Consider the following 17,990-nt stretch of genomic DNA (forward strand, 5'->3'; position numbering starts at 1 on the left):
CATCAGTCTTTGCTTTCATATCATTTCATGTTACTTCATGGATAATTCTTTTAAAAAGGGATGCCCACAATCAGGTAAAAAGAAGACATGCAAAATACAATGACTGAATGAATCCCATTCATTTAATTAATTTCATTTGTTTCCTTAGTCTCAGTTTTCAAGGTAGTCAAAAGGACAGTGGAAAGGGATCAGTGGATACAAAACTGATAATGAAACTTTCCAGTCATTAATGTCAAACAAAGCTTGGTACAGAAGACAATTGTGCTGACTTGCAGAAAGTTTTCTTGATTCCCTAAAAGCAGTAGTGACTTTCCTTAGATTCTCTTTGCTAATTTGGTTTTTCTGGTTAGCTATTTTGTGAGTATTCCCTCCATTCCTTTAGCCTCGGAAGTTAGTTAAGTCTATCTGTCTGTTACTGGTTGGGGTTTACCTTACATTCTTAAAATACATTTATACTTTATTTTTATATGTTTATAGAAGGCAGGAACCCCCCTGAGCCTGAAAGAGGAAGGGCAGTGTAGAAATCACATAGTCAATAAATAAAATAAATAAAGTTATGATGACCGTTCAAGGTATTTTCAAAGCTAGACATGAGTAGATGCTATTGCCTTCTGCACAACTTCAACCCTGGTGTTCATTAGTGGTCTCCCTTATAAATACCAACTATGGCCAATCCTACTTAGCTTTCAGGTTAGGACAAGTTTGGGCTAGTTTAGACTGTTCAGACTGCTACTACTAACATAGAATTCTACCTAAATTAGAAAGGATCCATACAATTTGCATTAGTGGTTAAAGAAATTAACAGAGCAACACTGGGGACAATGATGTAGATCAGCCAGAAGATTTTTGCATACTTGATGGTCTTTGCACAAGCAGAAGTGCACAAAACCCCTCACAGGACATTGCACAGGACATTTTCAGGCATTATGAGAATTGGGGAGGAAAGAATTAGATACTGCACAAAATCATGCATAATCAATGTATTGTCAAAGGCTTTCATGACCAGAATCAAGTGGCTGTTGTGGGTTTTTCTGGTTGTGTTTTTGCTCCTGATGTTTTACCCCCATATGTCAACCATAGACGTGGGCAAAACATTAGGAGCAACAACTACCAGACCATAGATACACAACCAGAAAAACCCACAACAGCCAAACATCATGTATAATCCAGCATGGTATGGTAGTTAAGTATGGCAGTCTCTAATCAAAAGAACCAGGTTTGATTCCCCACATCTCCACATGAACAGCTGATTCCAAACTGGTGAACTGGACTTGTTTCCCTGCTCCTACACATGAAACCTGGTGAGTGACCTTGTGCCAGTCACAGTTCTCTCTGAACTCTCTCAGTCATACCTGCCTCACTGTCATGATGGGGCTGTTGGGCGGGGGGAGGATTTGCTTTCGCTTATACAGGTGCAGTGTTATCACTTCTGGCTGCGGCCTTGGAGTTCTGTGGTTGGGAAGAGAGTCCAGGCCAGACAATGTGAGCTGTTTGCTTCTCATGTGGGGGTGGGGATCTTACACTCATGTTATCAAGAGTCTGGTGCGCTTTTCACCAGAACTCTCTTTCTATGTTCCTGACATGTCTTCAATCAAGTGAATGATTGAACCAATCAAGTGAATTATTGTCTGGACAGGGAATCTGACCCTCACAAAGTGTCTGTTGTGGGGAAAGGAAGGGAAGGATTTTGTAAGCTTTGAGACTTCTTAAGGTTGAGAAAATCTGGGTATAAATCAAAAACTCTTCTTCTTCTTCTTGACAGGAAACTACATGATCTTCATTTTAAATCATTCTTTCTTAACTTCTACATAGGGAGTGCATATGATAGGCAATATGTTGTGTTAGGATTACAGCGGCTTAGGGGTTAGAGTGTAGGACTAAGATTTAGGAGATCCAAGTTTGAATCCCCACTCTATCATGGAAGCTTGCTGGGTGACCTTGGGCCAGTCACACACACTCTTAGTCTAACCAACCTCACAGGGTTCTTGTGAGAGTAAAATGGAGGAGAGTATGGTAAGTCACTTGGAGTCTCCCACTGAGGAGAAAAGTGGGGTACAAATGAAGTAAAATAAATATATTCTATTATTCTGCTCAACAAACTTGGGAGCCTTCCTCCAAACTACAGAGCCTCCCGACAACCCTAACAACTGTTTCTCTGGAGGCAGCACCACTTAAATTAGAGAAGGAGCTACATAAGAGCCCAGTAGCACTTTTGACACCTACAAGAATTTGAGGGTATAAGTGTTTGAGAGTCAAAGCCCCCAGTCTGGTGGACCACTCTGTCCATGTAGACCACATACCTGCAGGACATTAAGTAGTTCTGCAGGGCCTGTAAGACAGAGCTGTTCCATCAGGTGTACAGTTGAAGCAGCTATGATACCATCTGGCCTCCCCCTTCTCCTTTTCCACTGAATTCCATCATCAGCACCTTGAGGATGTGGACTATTGCTGATCGCCATCTTGTGATTATTGTAATATGTATTTATTGTTGTTTGACATTTTAATGTTTATATATTTTTTATACATTTTCTACCGAGTTGATATTAGGTGAGCTGCCCAGAGCTTGAAAGGGAGGGGAAGCATAGAAATCTAATACACTAAACTAGGAAGCTAGAGGAAGTTAGAGAAAGGTTTCGCCTAGAGGTCCAACTTTGTTGAGCAGAGTTCTTTGATACACCTCAGCATACTGAAAGTATGTTGCAGTGCTGTTCCAAGTGGAGTTGCACCATTAGGTTCACCTGGTCTCCATTCCCCCACCCCGGCCACCAGTTGGGGATGTGGAGTAGGATTTGCAGATCCAGGTGGACAAACTTCTGGAGATTTGGGGGTGGAGCCTGGGGAGGTCAGTGGGATATACTGCCATAGAGACAAACCTTCAAAGCATCCATTTTCTCCAGTGGAACTGATCTCTGGAGCAGCAATTCCCAGCCAGGGTTCCGTGGTACCCTGGGGTGCCATGAGCATGTCCCAGGGGTACCGCAGCAATGCTACCGGCCCCCCTCACTTTTGCGGTGTCTCCCGCAGGCACCAGCAAGGATATGGAGCTGGCCCAGGGGGCAGGGCTTGCCACAAGGTCAGCAGCCACTCCCCCCCACCCCTGTCCTTCCCTTCACCCTGGGAGGGAAAGGTGGGGGGTGGCAAGCAGGGGAACTGGGAGGGGAAGGTGGGGGAGGATGGCAAGGGTACCGTGAGATATGAAGAGTGAGGTCAAGGGTACTGTGACGTTGAAAAGGTTGGAAAACACTGCTCTGGAGTCTCAAGAGGACCTGTAATCTCTGGTCCCACCTGGTGGTAGGCATTCTTATAAACCATTCCACATCCATTGAAATCTGCAGGTTTAAAGAAGAATACTTGGAATGGGCTATAGAAAATGCTAAGAAAATGTTTGCACTACTTTCTTCTAAAATATTATGAGTTCTTCCATCCTGACCTCAACTGATTACAGATGCAGGCAAAATGCCAAGAAGGTAGAGTTGTTGTTTTCTTCTTCTCCAAGCCAAAAGAATTCGCTTGGGAGAGGGGGGAGAGAGGACTTTTCATAAAAAAATTACTGGTTTAAAAAACAGGGTTTGATTTAATAGTTGAAGACAGAATTAGCCTCCCGCTGAGCTTTAAGCATTTGAAAACCTGCCGCAAACGTGGCATTGCAGTCAGCCTTCGATTAAATTCCAGTTGCAATATTCCTACCTAATTTTTGAGAAGCCCATTGTCCTGTTAATAAGTGGCAGAGCAACAACATCGTCATTTTGAGAATTTTCCCATTTATTTTTAGACCTGAAGAAAAGGACATGGTAGTAATAAAATATTTTCCTCAAAGGAACAGACTGTTGGGGCGGGGGGGGGGGGGGGTTGGGGAATTACATATACACTTGATAAACTCCTGTGGCTTTAGAGAAATCAACATGTTTATCATCACCCTGTTCAGAATTGATCAGCGGTAGCCTGTAAAGGTATTCTTGGCATTAATATGTTCTCATTTCAAGATTGTCTGCTTAGCTTTGCCAATTTCTGGCTTTATCTGGGGGAGACGGGGAGGAAATTCTGTAGCTATTTGAATGGGAAAATAAAATATGTCTTCCTTCTGAACAATCTTCCATTCCCCCCACCCCCCCGTTTCTTCGCTCCAGCAGAGGTAATGCAATGAAGTATTTCATATGACTTCAGCTGTGTTGTTGAATGATTTAAAACCATTTTCCCATTGTAAACTCCCCTGCTCTGCATTTTTATGTTTAGTGATTGTGTTTAGCAATATTGCTGAAAATATCTAGAGAGCAGTCATACGGAAAAGATACTGGCTACTTTTCTTTTGTCAGACTGCTTTTATCTGGCATAAAACTATTAGGCATACAGTCATTATGAATCATTAATAGCATGACAAGAAAGTTGACTGCGGTGGGAAATATCAAGTCAGTTTTATTATTCATTAATACGTTCCAGAAGGAATGAACTTTTCAGAGAAAGAATAGACATGAGAATTATAATATTTCACCCTTATGAATGTGGAAGTGGGCTTGTGTTTTATCAGCATTTTTTTGTTGTTATTGTTGTTTGGCAAACTTTTATTGAATTTCTCCCACAGTTCCAAGATACTGCCTTCAGTATATTTAGTGATCAAGCTTCTACTATTGAAGCAGCACTTCATTTATTGAACAGATTTGTAAGCATGAGAGTGAATTTTTAAAAAGGGATGATCAAACACTTCTTGAAAGGCAGAAGGTATCCACCATGGTGGATTCTCTGCAAGTGTTGTAGGCCTCAAACTTTAAATTGCTTCCAAATGATGTTTGGAAGTAAGTTGTTTGTCTTTTGCTACTGCTGCTGTTGGACTTTCCCTGCCAATGTTCTTATTGTCTGCCTGGCCATTACTGTCATGTGTGAGAACTGAATGCCCAGATGTAGGCATGTACACATATATAAACATGGCTGCCAAGTGTAAACAAAATGGAGGCATCTGCTGGTGAGGAACCAAAGGAAACAGTGTTTCTCCAGTGAGCTTTTTTATGACTGTTTGTTATTTTCTCTTCAGTTCCCCAAGGGGTTTTAGTTCCATGGACCTGTAAATTTGAACACACATGACTACATGAAGCTTCTTTATACTGAATCAGACCACTTGTTTATCAAGGTCAGTAAATGCTTTCCAGGATCTCAAGTAGAGGTTTTCAAATTCAGCTTTTACCTAATGCTTTTAATGGGAGATGCTGGTGATTGAACCCAGGGCCTCCTGTGTGCAACACAGATGCTCTACCACTGAATCTTGGCCCCTTTCCTTTAGCAGTTCCCTATAGAGAACAGGTTTGCAAACTTCCAGGCCGAGGATGGATATCTCCTGGGCTTACAATTGATCTCCAGGTGCCAGAGATCAGTTCACCAGGAGAAAATGGCAACTTTGGAAGAGGACCCTATGGCATTACACTCCACTGAAGTTTCTTCCTTCCCAAAACCCCACTCTCCTCAGGCTCCACTTCCAAAATCTCCAGGTATATTTCCCAATCCAGAGCTGGCAACCCTAACAGGTAAACTATAGGCAGAGGTCAAGAGGTGTGACTGCTGGACAACAGATCCATCATACTTACGGATACCAGCCTAAGCCACAGGTGGAACATGAAAAGGATTGTCAGGAGTCTTCCCGCAATAGTGGGAGTCCTCCTGGCAACAGACAATACAGACCTTGATGAACTGATTGAGTATAAGGTAGTTTCGTGTGTTCAACTTATAAGTGCAGTCTGTCTAAGCCATACTGAGAACAAGGCTTGGTGATGGGTGAAGCTGGATAATAGAAGCTGGATATTAGTGAAGCTGGATAATAGAAAAACATGAAAAAAGCCACATGAGTAGGGTGTCTGATCTACACATATAGTAGAATAGGTGACAGACTGGGTCATACCTCTTTGAACTGCAGATGAGAACTTATACTGCTTGTGTCCACATATTGGCTTTTGGGTTTTTTCTTTTATCGATAAAAAAAACCCAATAAAAATTATTTTACCAATAAAAAAACCCCGATAAAAAAATTATTTTACCGATAAATTTTTTTCCGAAAAGTTGAATACACTGGGGCCCGAAAAAGCCGAATAACTTTCGGCTTTTTGAAATCCTCACCTTCAGCCATTTCCCCAGTCTATGTGGATTTGGGAGCCGATGGAGGAGAGAGAGATCTCTATGCCACGCTGAGCAAGCTCTGCACAGCATAGAGAGATTTGTCCCCAGCCAATACGTTCTCTTCTGGGACTTGGAAAACACTGGTAGAGGAAGGAGAGGGATTCTCCATGCCATGCTGAGCAAACTCAGTCAGTGTTTCCCAAGCCTTGGAGGGTTTGGAAAGCACTGGCAGGGGAGGCAGAGAGACATCTGTCTTCTACAGATGCTTTCCAAGCCCCCTGGATCTTGGAAACACCAACAGGAGTGGGGAGAACTGAAAAATTTCAGGTTCAGATGTTTTAACCCCGAATATTTTTAGTCACAGCCAAATAAAGCTGATGGATATTTTTTTTAAAAAAAAATTAAAACCCAAACCTGACATTTACCAATAAAAATTATCAGTGCTCTTGCCTACTCAGAACTGCTGTTTCTTTTTATACACACCTTGTCCTCGTGTCAGGTGGGAGGAGCCATTTGGGAGAAAGGTGGGCCATAAATGAAGTCGATAAATAAACGACATGGACGACAGTTCGTAGCATTCGGCCTACTGGTTCACCAGTGACGTTTGCCTTCTCTCAGTTTAGCTTCACTTGCGTTTCTTTTAAAAATTCTCCTCCATTGAAATGTCTTCCTCCAACAAACTTGCAAGTCCTTCAGCCCTGACAGCTACTTTAACACTTGACAACAATAGAGTATTTCATTCCTGTACATTTATTTATCTGGTTACAATACTTATTTGCTTCTAAATGCTGGAGAAGACTTTTAATCATTGGCTGTCAAAATGTCACAGTGGATTTTACCTCACAAATAGGATAATCTGATTTTTCTTTATTTCCCAAGGGAAGGCAAAGTGTATTTTCATACTGATGGCTCCAGCCGCAAAATGTATATTTTTTCTTTTCTTTTTAGGAAAAAAACAAAAGTAATTGGTTGTATTTGTAGAGACCTCGATTGTTCTCTGTGGGTCTGGTGGGCGAGTTGTAGCAGGAGCCCAGCTGAAGAAAAGAGACGCGCGCTGTTTCAAAACCCAAGAGGAGGTTAGATTTGAAGGCGGAGAAGTTTAGGATCATGTCCTGAAGGAAGCTCATCAGAAAAGATTAAAGGGTATCTGAGACAGTCGGTGCCATAGGTGCTGGGTAAATATGAAGATGAAAAATCCATGTGGAGATGGAGCAGGAAGGAAAAAAAATGATAATGAAATTATGTTTCTTCTCGTGCTGACATTTGTTTTCTCTTCTGGTTGTTTTCACAGCCCTTTGGATTGGCTGCATTCAGCACAAAAAGAAACAGCTTCTCACCTCTTCCGTTATTTGTTTTTGCAGGTCGTCCATACCCAAGGGGTCTCGGAACATACAACAAAAACTTTGCTCTAAAATATAGCTCTTCAGCATGCCCCAATTAATTCTCCATTTCATTAATTTTTATTTTACATAGCTTTGAATTCTAGTCTTAGGGTTTTATGTAGGGCAGTTTGCTAAAAAAGGGGAAAAATTAAAAAGAATTTTATCTACTTACAAGACCTGTTTCAGCACATGGGGGGGGGGGTTCTGAACAGTGAAGTCGGGGGTGCTGAATGGACCAGTCCACCCAGATGTGCCCTGTGCAACATCCACACAGTCCTATGCAGAGTAAGCAAAGCATGCCATGGAGTCACAACCGACTCATGGCGATCCAGAGAAATTCCACATCATGGGGTTTTCAAGGTAAGAGATTATCAGAGGTGGTTTGCCATTGCCTTCTTCTGCCGAGCAGCACCAGTCTTCCTTGGTGGTCTCCCATCCATGTACTGATGCTGCTTAGCCTCTGAGCTTTGAAGCAATCTGGTTAGTCTAGGCCTGGACTGCAGTACTGATTAACTCCAGTCTAAATCCACTGATTTCAATACTCTTGAATGGGATCTGCAGATGTCTTGTACCACATTTCAATTTCCTTAATTTGTGCAGAACTGTGCATCCCAACTGACTGCTTAAAGCCAGGGGTCACCCCACCGTTATAAGCATAGCAATAAATTGTTTATATCTAGATTTATGGGGGCAGAATGTGCCATCAAGTTGCAGCTTATGGCAACCCTGTAAGGCACGGGCATCCAACTCTGCCCTCCAGATGTTCAAGATGTTCATGGGCTACAATTTTTATCAGCCCCTAGGGTTGTAGTCCATGAACATCTGGAGGGCAGAGTTGGACACCCCTGCTGGAGGGTTTCAGTTCAGAAGTGGTTTGCCATCACCTGCCATTACATGGTGACCCTGGACTTCCTCGATGGTCTCCCATCCAAATACTAACCAGGGCCAACCCTGCTTAATTTCTGAGATCTGATAAGATTACACCAGCCCGGGTCATCCAGGCAAGGGCCTTCAGATTTATAGTCTGTCCGAATCCCAGTCACTTGAGTTCCCGGGAAATAAGTATTTTCTGCAATGATTTCTGTTCCTGCAATGCTTTCTGTAGCTGGAGAAGCATTGGTTTGTATCTTATGAACGAGTTCCATGTGTGTTGCAGCATGCTTTCTGTGGTTGCCAGCCTCCAGGTGGTGGCTGGAGATCTTCCTCTATTGCAGCTGATCTCCAGGAGATAGAGATCAGTTCCCGTGGAGACAATGGCCACCTTGAAAGATGGACTCTGCAGCATTATGCTCCACCAAAATCCCTTCTCACCCCAGACATTTCCCTCCTCAAGCTCCAACCCCAAAATATCTAGATACTTCCCAACCTGGAGCCGTCAACCCTAAAGCTTCCATTAATATAATACCATAGAAAGTAGCCAAAGCAGCCATTTTCTCCAGGAGGACTGATCTCTGTAATCTGGAGCTCAGTTGTAACTCCACAAGATCTTCAAGCTGGCAGTTGGAGGGATACCTGCACTCAGTTTTAGGGTTCATTCACAGGGCCTCAGTGAAGCAGGTAGATATTTTAGAGGCCTCACTTGATGCGTGGGGTGTGTGCAGAGGTGTAGCTAGGGGATTGGAGCCCGGTGCAAAATCGGAGTTTTGCTGCCCCCCCCCATGTTTGTGTTTGTATTTTTTAGTGTTTTTTCAGTTTTTGGCCTGCAGGGGGTGTGGCTTTTAGGATAGAAGCATCAAAATTTCAGGGTATCTTTAGGAGACTATCCTGATGATACCACCTAAGTTTAGTGAAATTTGGTTCAGGGGGTCCAAAGTTATGGACCTTCAAAAGGTAGCCCCATCTACTATTTGCTCCCATTGGAAACAATGGGGGATGGGCCACCTTCTTTGGGGGTCCATAACTTTAGACACCCTGAACCAAATTTTACCAAACTTATCTGGTATCAGCAGGAGTGTTGCCAGACAATATCCTGAAATTTTGGTGCTGCTATCCTAAAAACTGCGCCCCCTGCCGGCTGACAAAGTAAAAACACTAAAAATATCAAAAATACATTTTTGCTGCCCCCACAGGCGCGTGCCTGGTGCGACACGCATCCCGTGGTAGCTACGCCACTGGGTGTGTGTGTTGAAGTTGTCTTTGCATACCTGTTTGCAGTAACTACTAAACTACTAAACAAGAGATAAATCTGGTACTAGAGGCTGAATGGCATTTCACTTTTGCTACATAATTCATCTTCATATTTTCTTAATGTGCGATGAATCGTTCTTCAAACCTACCTGCCTGTGAATACACACAGTCATAGGCATCAAGTGCTAATAGAATGTGGAGGAACTACCGTTAGTGCCACTATTAACCTCAGCCATGATCACCAATTCAACCTTATCTGTGTTAGAGTTCAGGGTGTTGGAGGTCAGACAATCATAGTCCTAACTCACAGCTCCACTAATGTAAACTGGTCCTGCCATCTAAAAATTAGTCCCTAATCAACAAAAACTTCATTAATTAATACGGTTGCCACTTCCCTGGGAATGGGGGAAGGGTCACCTCTCACTTCCTGCCACCACTCACAGTGGTGATCAGGGGGAAATGGTGTGATGTCACTTCCGGGAAAACCTGGACATAATGTCACACTGCCATCAATGGTCATACCCTATGCCCCCCCCAACAGTCTCCTGGTGGTTTCCAGGCTATGTTTGGCAGTGGTATTAATTAATCTATACAGTCCTCAAATTTCTTGATTGAGCTGGCTTACAATCACTACAAGAGTAATGAAAATTCTGGCTTAACATGAATAAATTACCACAACAATGTCAACTCTTTGAGAAACATTCATGGCAGCCATTTGAACTGTATTCTTCAGGTGTGACTGATGTGTTAATAGAATATTATTTTCCTCTCTACTGAGAATTTAACAATCCCTCCTCTGAAAATATGATTTGTTGCGAAAATCTACAACGGGCAGAGTGAGGGAGTTAACTGAGATTGAGGTCTCCAACGTAACGTTGCTGATACAATGTTTCACATTTACTTATTTAATTGCTGGTGTGTTTAGAATATATATTTTTCTTGGGGTATCTGAGCTCTACACCATTTAGCTTGAAAAATCTAATATCTTTTTTTAACAGAGTGTGAGACTTTGATATTAAGCACCCCTTATGAAAAGAGGAAGCGGAAAGTTACAGTAAATCTCCAAAATGCTCTAATAAGGGTCATGTGGGACAGAACTAAAAGAGATGTTTTGATGTTACTCTTCTCAGTGAGAAACTGGAATCTGTGCTTAGCTAATTTATCCAGAGGATTCATTTGCAGGAACAAGGCGGATGCAGGAACTTATTTAGCAAAATAAGTGCCATTAAAATTGTTCTTGATTCCACCACTATTTCAGATCCTCGGTGCATTTCTAGGTCCGTTGCATCCCAACCTGTGCCTTGCTGCTCTGCTTTCCAAAAGTCTTTTGTGCACTTGTGGTTTGCCTCACATGGAGCACAAATTCCCGTTAAGTTGCATTCTCGATTATGCACTCATTTTGACCTCTTTGGAGGCTACCACACTCTCAGATCAGAGAAGCTCCGTGGCTCCCAAAATTGGGCGAAGTGCCACTTTTCTTTCCCTTCACAGGGAAGGCAAAGTGAATCAGAAAGTGTTACTCTTGATATGGGCTTTCCAGCTCTCCCCCACCTTCCCTCGTCCACACAACAGCTCTTTCGGGCAGGATCTGCAAGGCTGGTTTTTAAAAAAACTTTCCCATTGCAGGTCCATCGCTGGAGCAATCAATCAATGTAATTGACATTGTCTATTGCTCCAGCGATAAACCCCTGCCAGCAACACAAACACACCACACACACACACACACACACAAAATGGTAGCAGACAACCATTAAATGTCACGCTGCCATCAATGGCCAGAGGGAGGTTGCCCAGGAATGAAAAAGAAGAGGCAGGTGAACAAAATGGAAAAGGGTTTTCAAGGCTTGCGAAAAGCAGATGTGGTTTGCCAGCATCCTCCTCTGCAGAGTCTTCCTTGGTGGTCTCTGTTCCAAGTACTGATCTTGCTTAGCTTCTGTTTGATGGGATCAGATTAGATCATGTTGCCTGACCTTCCATTTAAAACTATGCTACCTTATTCTGACGTCTAGCTTTAAGGGCGCAACAATGAATAAATTAGCTGGCATTCATTAATGCAATGCCAAGCAGAGCTCCTTTCTTAACACAAATTCATCATTATGAAAAAAAAAAATACTTCGCCACCCCCAAAAGCTGAGATTAACATACTTGGAAACGAAAAGATTTTCCCACAGTCTTCAGCCACCATTGTCCATAACCAAAATGACTGCTATTCCATCCATCCTTTAAATGGGAATGAATCCAGTGTACTACAATTTGGCACAGTGATCCCCCTCCTCAATTAATTTTCTGGTGCTTGCTCGCTTCCTGAGTTTGGCAGCCAAAATTCAAAGGGTCATGGTGGAGGTGGAAAGTGCCATCAAGTCATAGCTGACATGGCGACAGCTGATGGAATTTTCAAGGAAAGAGATGTTCAGAGGTGGTGTGCCGTTGCCTGCCTCTGCCTAGTGTCAGGACTACAACTCCCAGCATGCACCAGTTCCTGTCATTTTCCTCGTCAGAGTGGGAAAACGAACAAGAAAGCTACACCCTACCGAGGCTTCACAACCAATCAGAGACGGGAGGAGACGGGAGGAGAGAGTTGATTGGCGGGAGGAGAGAGCTGATTGGCTGTTGCCGTTCTTTTGGAATAAAATAAATACTGGAACTGAGGACAAAAATCCTCAGTTCCAGCACCCTGTAGTTAGGGCAACATAAATCAATAAAGTCTTCCTTTTAAAGTTAGCTTTGTTTGAGAGTGCTCAGCCTTACACATAGCATCCCTGGTATTCCTTGGTGGTCTCCCATCCAAGTGCTAACCAAGGGAAACTGTCGCCTTCCACCAGGTCAGGGCAAAGGCACATGAAAGGAACAAAAAGAATGAATGGAGCCCCAGATTGCTACCTATGAGCTGAATGACCAAGGCCCCTTCCACACGTGCAAAATAATGCACTTTCAATCTATTTTCACAATTGTTTTCAAGTGGATTTTGCTATTCCTCACCACTGCAAAGTGCATCAAAAGTGGACTGAAAGTGCATTATTCTGTATGTGTGGAAGGGGCTCAAAAAACTGCTTTGAGGATGTCCCAAGAAGGTCCATCTCAATCACATACTTTCAGCTTGTCTGTAGACACATGCTGACTTCTGGCAGGAGCCCTGGCGACCTCTCCCTGTGGCTGTTCAGGAAGTAAATCCTCTGGAAATGGAACCCAAACAGTGCCTCTTCCCTATATCCACAGAGCCAGTCTTGATCTTCTTCCACCTTCTTGGTACAGAATGTGCTTCACAGGAGTCCAGAAGTCATTAGCATCTTTAAAACCAGTATTGTCTACTCTGACTGGCAGCCACTCCCCAGGGTCTCTGGCAGAGGTTTTCCCACCACATACTACCTGATTCTTGGAATTAGACCTAGAAAATTGGACCTTCTACCTTCTACGTGATACTCTTCCACCACTGTTCTGCAGTGGCATATTTGCCTAGGGACATGGGGTACCCTATGCCCCCGGGCGCCCTCTAGTGAAGGGCGCAAAAAATTCAGGTTCATTTGTGTATTTTTGTATGTTTCAGTGTTGTTTCAGTTTTTGGCCTGCAGGGGGCGCAGTTTTTAGGCTAGCAGCACCAAAATTTCAGGGATTTTTCAGAAGACTCTCCTGATGATACATCCACATTAGGTGAGGTTTTCTTCAGGGGGTCCAAAGTTATTGACTCCCAAAAGGGATGCCCCCATCCCCCATTGTTTCCAATGGGAGCTAATAGGAGATGGGGGCTACACTTTTGAGGGTCCATAACTTTGGACCCCCTGAACCAAACTTCATCAAACCTTGGTGGGATCATAAGGAGAGTCTCCTAAAGATACCCTGAAATTTTGGTGCTGCTAGCTTAACAATTGCACCCCTGATAACAGGCACCCTCCAAATTTCCCCAGATTCTCCTTTTAAATCCACCCCCTTAGGCATGGACTTAAAGGGAGAATGTGAGGTCCACAGTTTAAACATTGAAAGTGATGCTGTTTCAGGGTGGGGGAGAATCCACCCCAAAACAGCATAATTTTCAATGTTGTTTTAACTGGGGAGCCCAGATTCTCCCTATAAGGTGGATTTAAAAGAAGAATCTGGACTCCCTAGTTTAAACACCATTGAAAGTTTGGGGGTGGATTCCACTGGAGGTGTTTTGTGAGAGATGATGCTGACATTTGTTTGGTAAATGTTTTGCTGGGAGTGATTTGTGAGAGATTTACCCACTTGCACTGGCTTGGAGCTGTTTCTCAGGCTAACAACCAACCTCATAGGGTTGGTGTGACGACAAAATTAGGAAAGAGGGTTGATGGGGCGAGAGCCATGTATGTTTTGCTGCGGGTGGGAGGTGTTTTGTGAGCTGGTGCAAAAAATCATTGTTTGGTCGTGATAGGGGAGGGTGGCCACCTATACGGGTGTGTGTGTGCCAAACTCAGGTTTTGTCCCCGGGCTCCAGTTTTCCTAGATACACCTCTGCTGTTCTACCTAAGCAAATGTTCAGCCCTAACCCAGTTCTTCCCCTGCTTAAGGAGGGCTGTTCTCTTTGGGGGTTTTTTGGAGGGGGGAATTCCTCTTTGATTTTTTGGGGTCAGGGTGGGGGAATGCCTACACTGTCTTCTAACACATTGAAAAAAGTTCAGATGGTCACAATAGCCTATTAGCATTGCATACAGTTCTGCTCTGAGAAAGTCTCCATGACTGACATGAAGATTGGCCAACCTGCCCTGAGAACATCCATCTGAAAAACAGAAGAGGATTCCAAGATATGCAGGATGAAAAATGGGTGCCTACCCAAAAAGCTCTGAGCCTCTTTCGAAATGTGTTCTTTCCAGAGCTGATGGAGCCTGACTTAAATGTTTGCTTAATACACATTTCCTTCCCAATGTATATAATGGTGAATGCCTGCAGTGGGTTAAAATGAACCACTGTGTAAATGTTTATTTTCCTTTGTCTTTTTTTTAAGTGGCTTTAGAATGGGGGGAAACACTTCTTTAATCAAGTCTTTTGACACAGAGAAGTATGCACAGTCCCTCTAATTCCCCCTCTCTCTCCCACACAGACCTGGATGCAGAACATAAAATACTGTCTTTGTAGTCCTGTAATTTTTCTAGTTTGTTTAGATCAGAGAGGATGCAGTACTATTAACAGCCTCAGGATGGAGCTCAACCATAGTCTACCAAAAAAACCCTATCAGCTCACGCAGTAGCACCTTGGTGCAAGGTCATCCTCTCTCCTTCCTTAAGTCTCCCCCACTCCTCTTCTTTTATCCCGCTGGGAATTTAACAATACAATCTTGAGTAGAATCTTCAGACTATACCATTAGCTTATTGAGTAACTGCACCTGCGTTTAAACTTTAATGATGCATTTTTAATATGATAAATGTATTATACTTCGGTGGTTTTATATGCAGGTCGAATAAACTATGAGTTTTGTTACTCTTTGAAACCGACTTTCCAGAAGGCTTGTCTTTTGGAAAGCATGGCTAACCGCAGATGCGCTAGATGCGTAGGAGAAGGATTGTAGTTCTGTTCCAGTGAACATAAGATAATGCTGGTAGAAATGGGCTTTGTCTTTAGAAAATAAAAACCTTTTCTTGTGAGGAGTAAGATGCAAAGGGCATGCTCTCTCTCTCTCTTTATGTGTGTGTGTGTGTGTGTGTGTGTGTGTGTGTTTAAGAACAGAAGAGAAGAAATCAAATATCTGTCACAGTCAAACGCTTGATATGGCAGTTTTAGGGATGGAATAATATCCTACAGAAATCAATCAGGGTGAGATTTCTGGAAGCATAAAGGAGAGGTGAAATAGATAGAAGCAGGTTTGGGCACGAAAGAAATATCAAACTATTTAGAAATGAAATGCTCACAGTTTTGTTTTGTTTTTTTTAAAAAAAACCCATACAGGACTGTTGCTGAACTCACTCAAGTCGGCTTTCAACCAATCAGAAAGAAAAGCTGAAGACCAATCTCAGACGTCATAAAGAATGAAGGGAAAAATTAGCCCCTTGTCTCATGCCAGCTAAAAGAATGATTATACATGATACATAGCAAAGTAATGAAAACATGTCCTTCTGGATCATACCACTTCAGAATATATGTAGTGGTGGGATCATATTTTCGAGGGCTTCCCAAAACTGTTTGGATTTATATCCTGCCTTTCTCTCCTGTAAAATGGCTTACAAACTCCTTTCCCTTCCTCTCCCCACAACAGAGGTAGGTGGGATTGAAAGAGTTCTGAATGTACTGTGACTAGCCCAACGTCACCCAGCAGGAATGCAGAAGTGGGGAAAACAAATCTGATTCACCAGATAAGAGTCTGCCATTCATGTGGAGGAATGGGGCATCAAACCTGGTTCTCCAGATTAGTGTCCATCTGCTCTTAACCACTACACACCATGAAGGTGAACTGTAAGGACTCAAATGCCCATGGAGTTTCCCTGCTTGTGACAAACTACCTCCCCCAAGCCCTGCCCCCAAGAATTCCCCTGAAGTTAGCAACCGTAGCAGAGCTTCATATAGTAAATTTGCATATCGGTGGGGAAGAATTTAGCATGGCCATTTCTTTGAGTCACTGCTATATTACATGCAGACAGCTTTCCACATGAGGAACATTCAGTACTTGCATTGAGGAAGACCCCCATTCAATACCTTGCATGGGGGAACACTCAAAATCATACTCTCTGTTCACAGAACCCAAAATTCTGTGGGGGTGGTCTGTTGCATCCTTCCACATCATTTATGGAATGGTTGAGTCTAAAAGAATGTGCAATACCCTGGAGGCTTGGACATCTCAATCAGCAAAAAGAAGATTCCCTTTAAAACACTCATTTCCAAAAGATAGAAATGACACATAAGCTTGGAGAAACTTGTGGATTCTTGTAAGCCCTGATCAAGAACGCAACATATGTGGAGTCAGGCAAAAGTTTCAAGCGAGTGTTTAAAAAACGAATAATACTGCAAACATTTTATCATTTATTCCAAAGGACCCGAGTATTCTGAAATTCTTTTCAAAAACTGTGAAAAATGCATTTCCTTGATGGTCTCCCATCCAACCATTAATCAGGGCCAACCCCGCTTAGGGGGAATCCTCACAGTCAAAAAAAATTCACATGATACTCATGGTAAAAGTCCCGGTTTGGGAAAGGAGTCCCCCTGGCTCCAGTGCCTAACTCGGCTTCATCCCGGCCTTGGCACGCGCTCTCCCCCTCATCCCACATTTTTCAAAAACCAGCAAGAAGGTACACCTTTTTGAAAAACACCGCGTTGGTGGGGAGGCAGCAGAAAAACAATATGGTTTCTTTTTCCCGCCCTAGGAGGCATGCACCAATCAGAGCGCAGTGGGCTGGGCACAGAGTGCACGAAGAATTTGTTTTGTTTTGTGCTGGTCGTGGTTTCATAGGCATGAACCTGCGAAGAGAAGGAAAGCTACTGGAGAGTGTGTGTACCAACGAAGCTGCACAGCCAAAAAGTTAAAAAAAAGAACTTCCTATGTTTCTACAAAGCTGCGTAGCCAATTTTTTTTAAAAAAACTTCCTCAAGCAGAGGGGAGGGGCCGCGGGGTCGTGTTCCCACCCCATCACAACAGCCAATCAGAAAGAGCCGCAGAGCAGATCACGGGCTCATGGAAATAGTTACAGTTTTTGATCCTGGGATTAACTTTGACGCATGCTGCGGTGGGGAGGCAGAGACCAGGATGAAAAGGTGCTGTATCTTATGGAACCAGGGGGAACAACGTTTATTTTCCCAGTGGGGATTTGCCCGATTCTGAAATCTAATGAGATGGGCCATCCGGGGCCGTCCAGGTATCCAGGGCCATCCGGGTCAGGGCATGTACCTAATAAGAAACCACCAAAAGAAAATCAGCCAGATCTTGCGATGAAGATATTACAAAGCAAACTATACATTACCATGTTAAGTGTGGCTGGGGGTGGGGGTATGGTAGAGTGGGACACTTAAATAATTACCCAAAGCTGAACATTTCTGAACTGCGTCACCGCTTACTTTAAAAGTTACTTCCAATTTCATAACGTTCTGTCACTGGTAAATACCAGTTGTTATTGTGTATATGCATGACACAGAGAGAGAAAGATCGAACCAGGAGAGGGTGTGATGTCCTCCTAAAGACAAACAATTACCTTCAAATTAGGAAAGCTGACAGTGAATCAATACTGTATCTGCTGAAATATCTCCAAGAATCAGCCCACTGCAATCAACTGAACTGGCTATTGAATGCCGCCATTTTTCCATATGTATATACCAAACGGAAAAACAAATGAACAAACAAAAACGCAACTCACGGTTGAAATCGCCTTTGTAATGACATCAAGACTTCAGGCTTTGGTTTTTCCAAAATGCTTCTCGAGAGCCAAAGTGAAGGCAGAGACAGCATTGGGG

The sequence above is a fragment of the Sphaerodactylus townsendi genome, linkage group LG04 (assembly GCF_021028975.2).
Source record: "Sphaerodactylus townsendi isolate TG3544 linkage group LG04, MPM_Stown_v2.3, whole genome shotgun sequence".
Classification (NCBI taxonomy): Eukaryota; Metazoa; Chordata; class Lepidosauria; order Squamata; family Sphaerodactylidae; genus Sphaerodactylus; species Sphaerodactylus townsendi.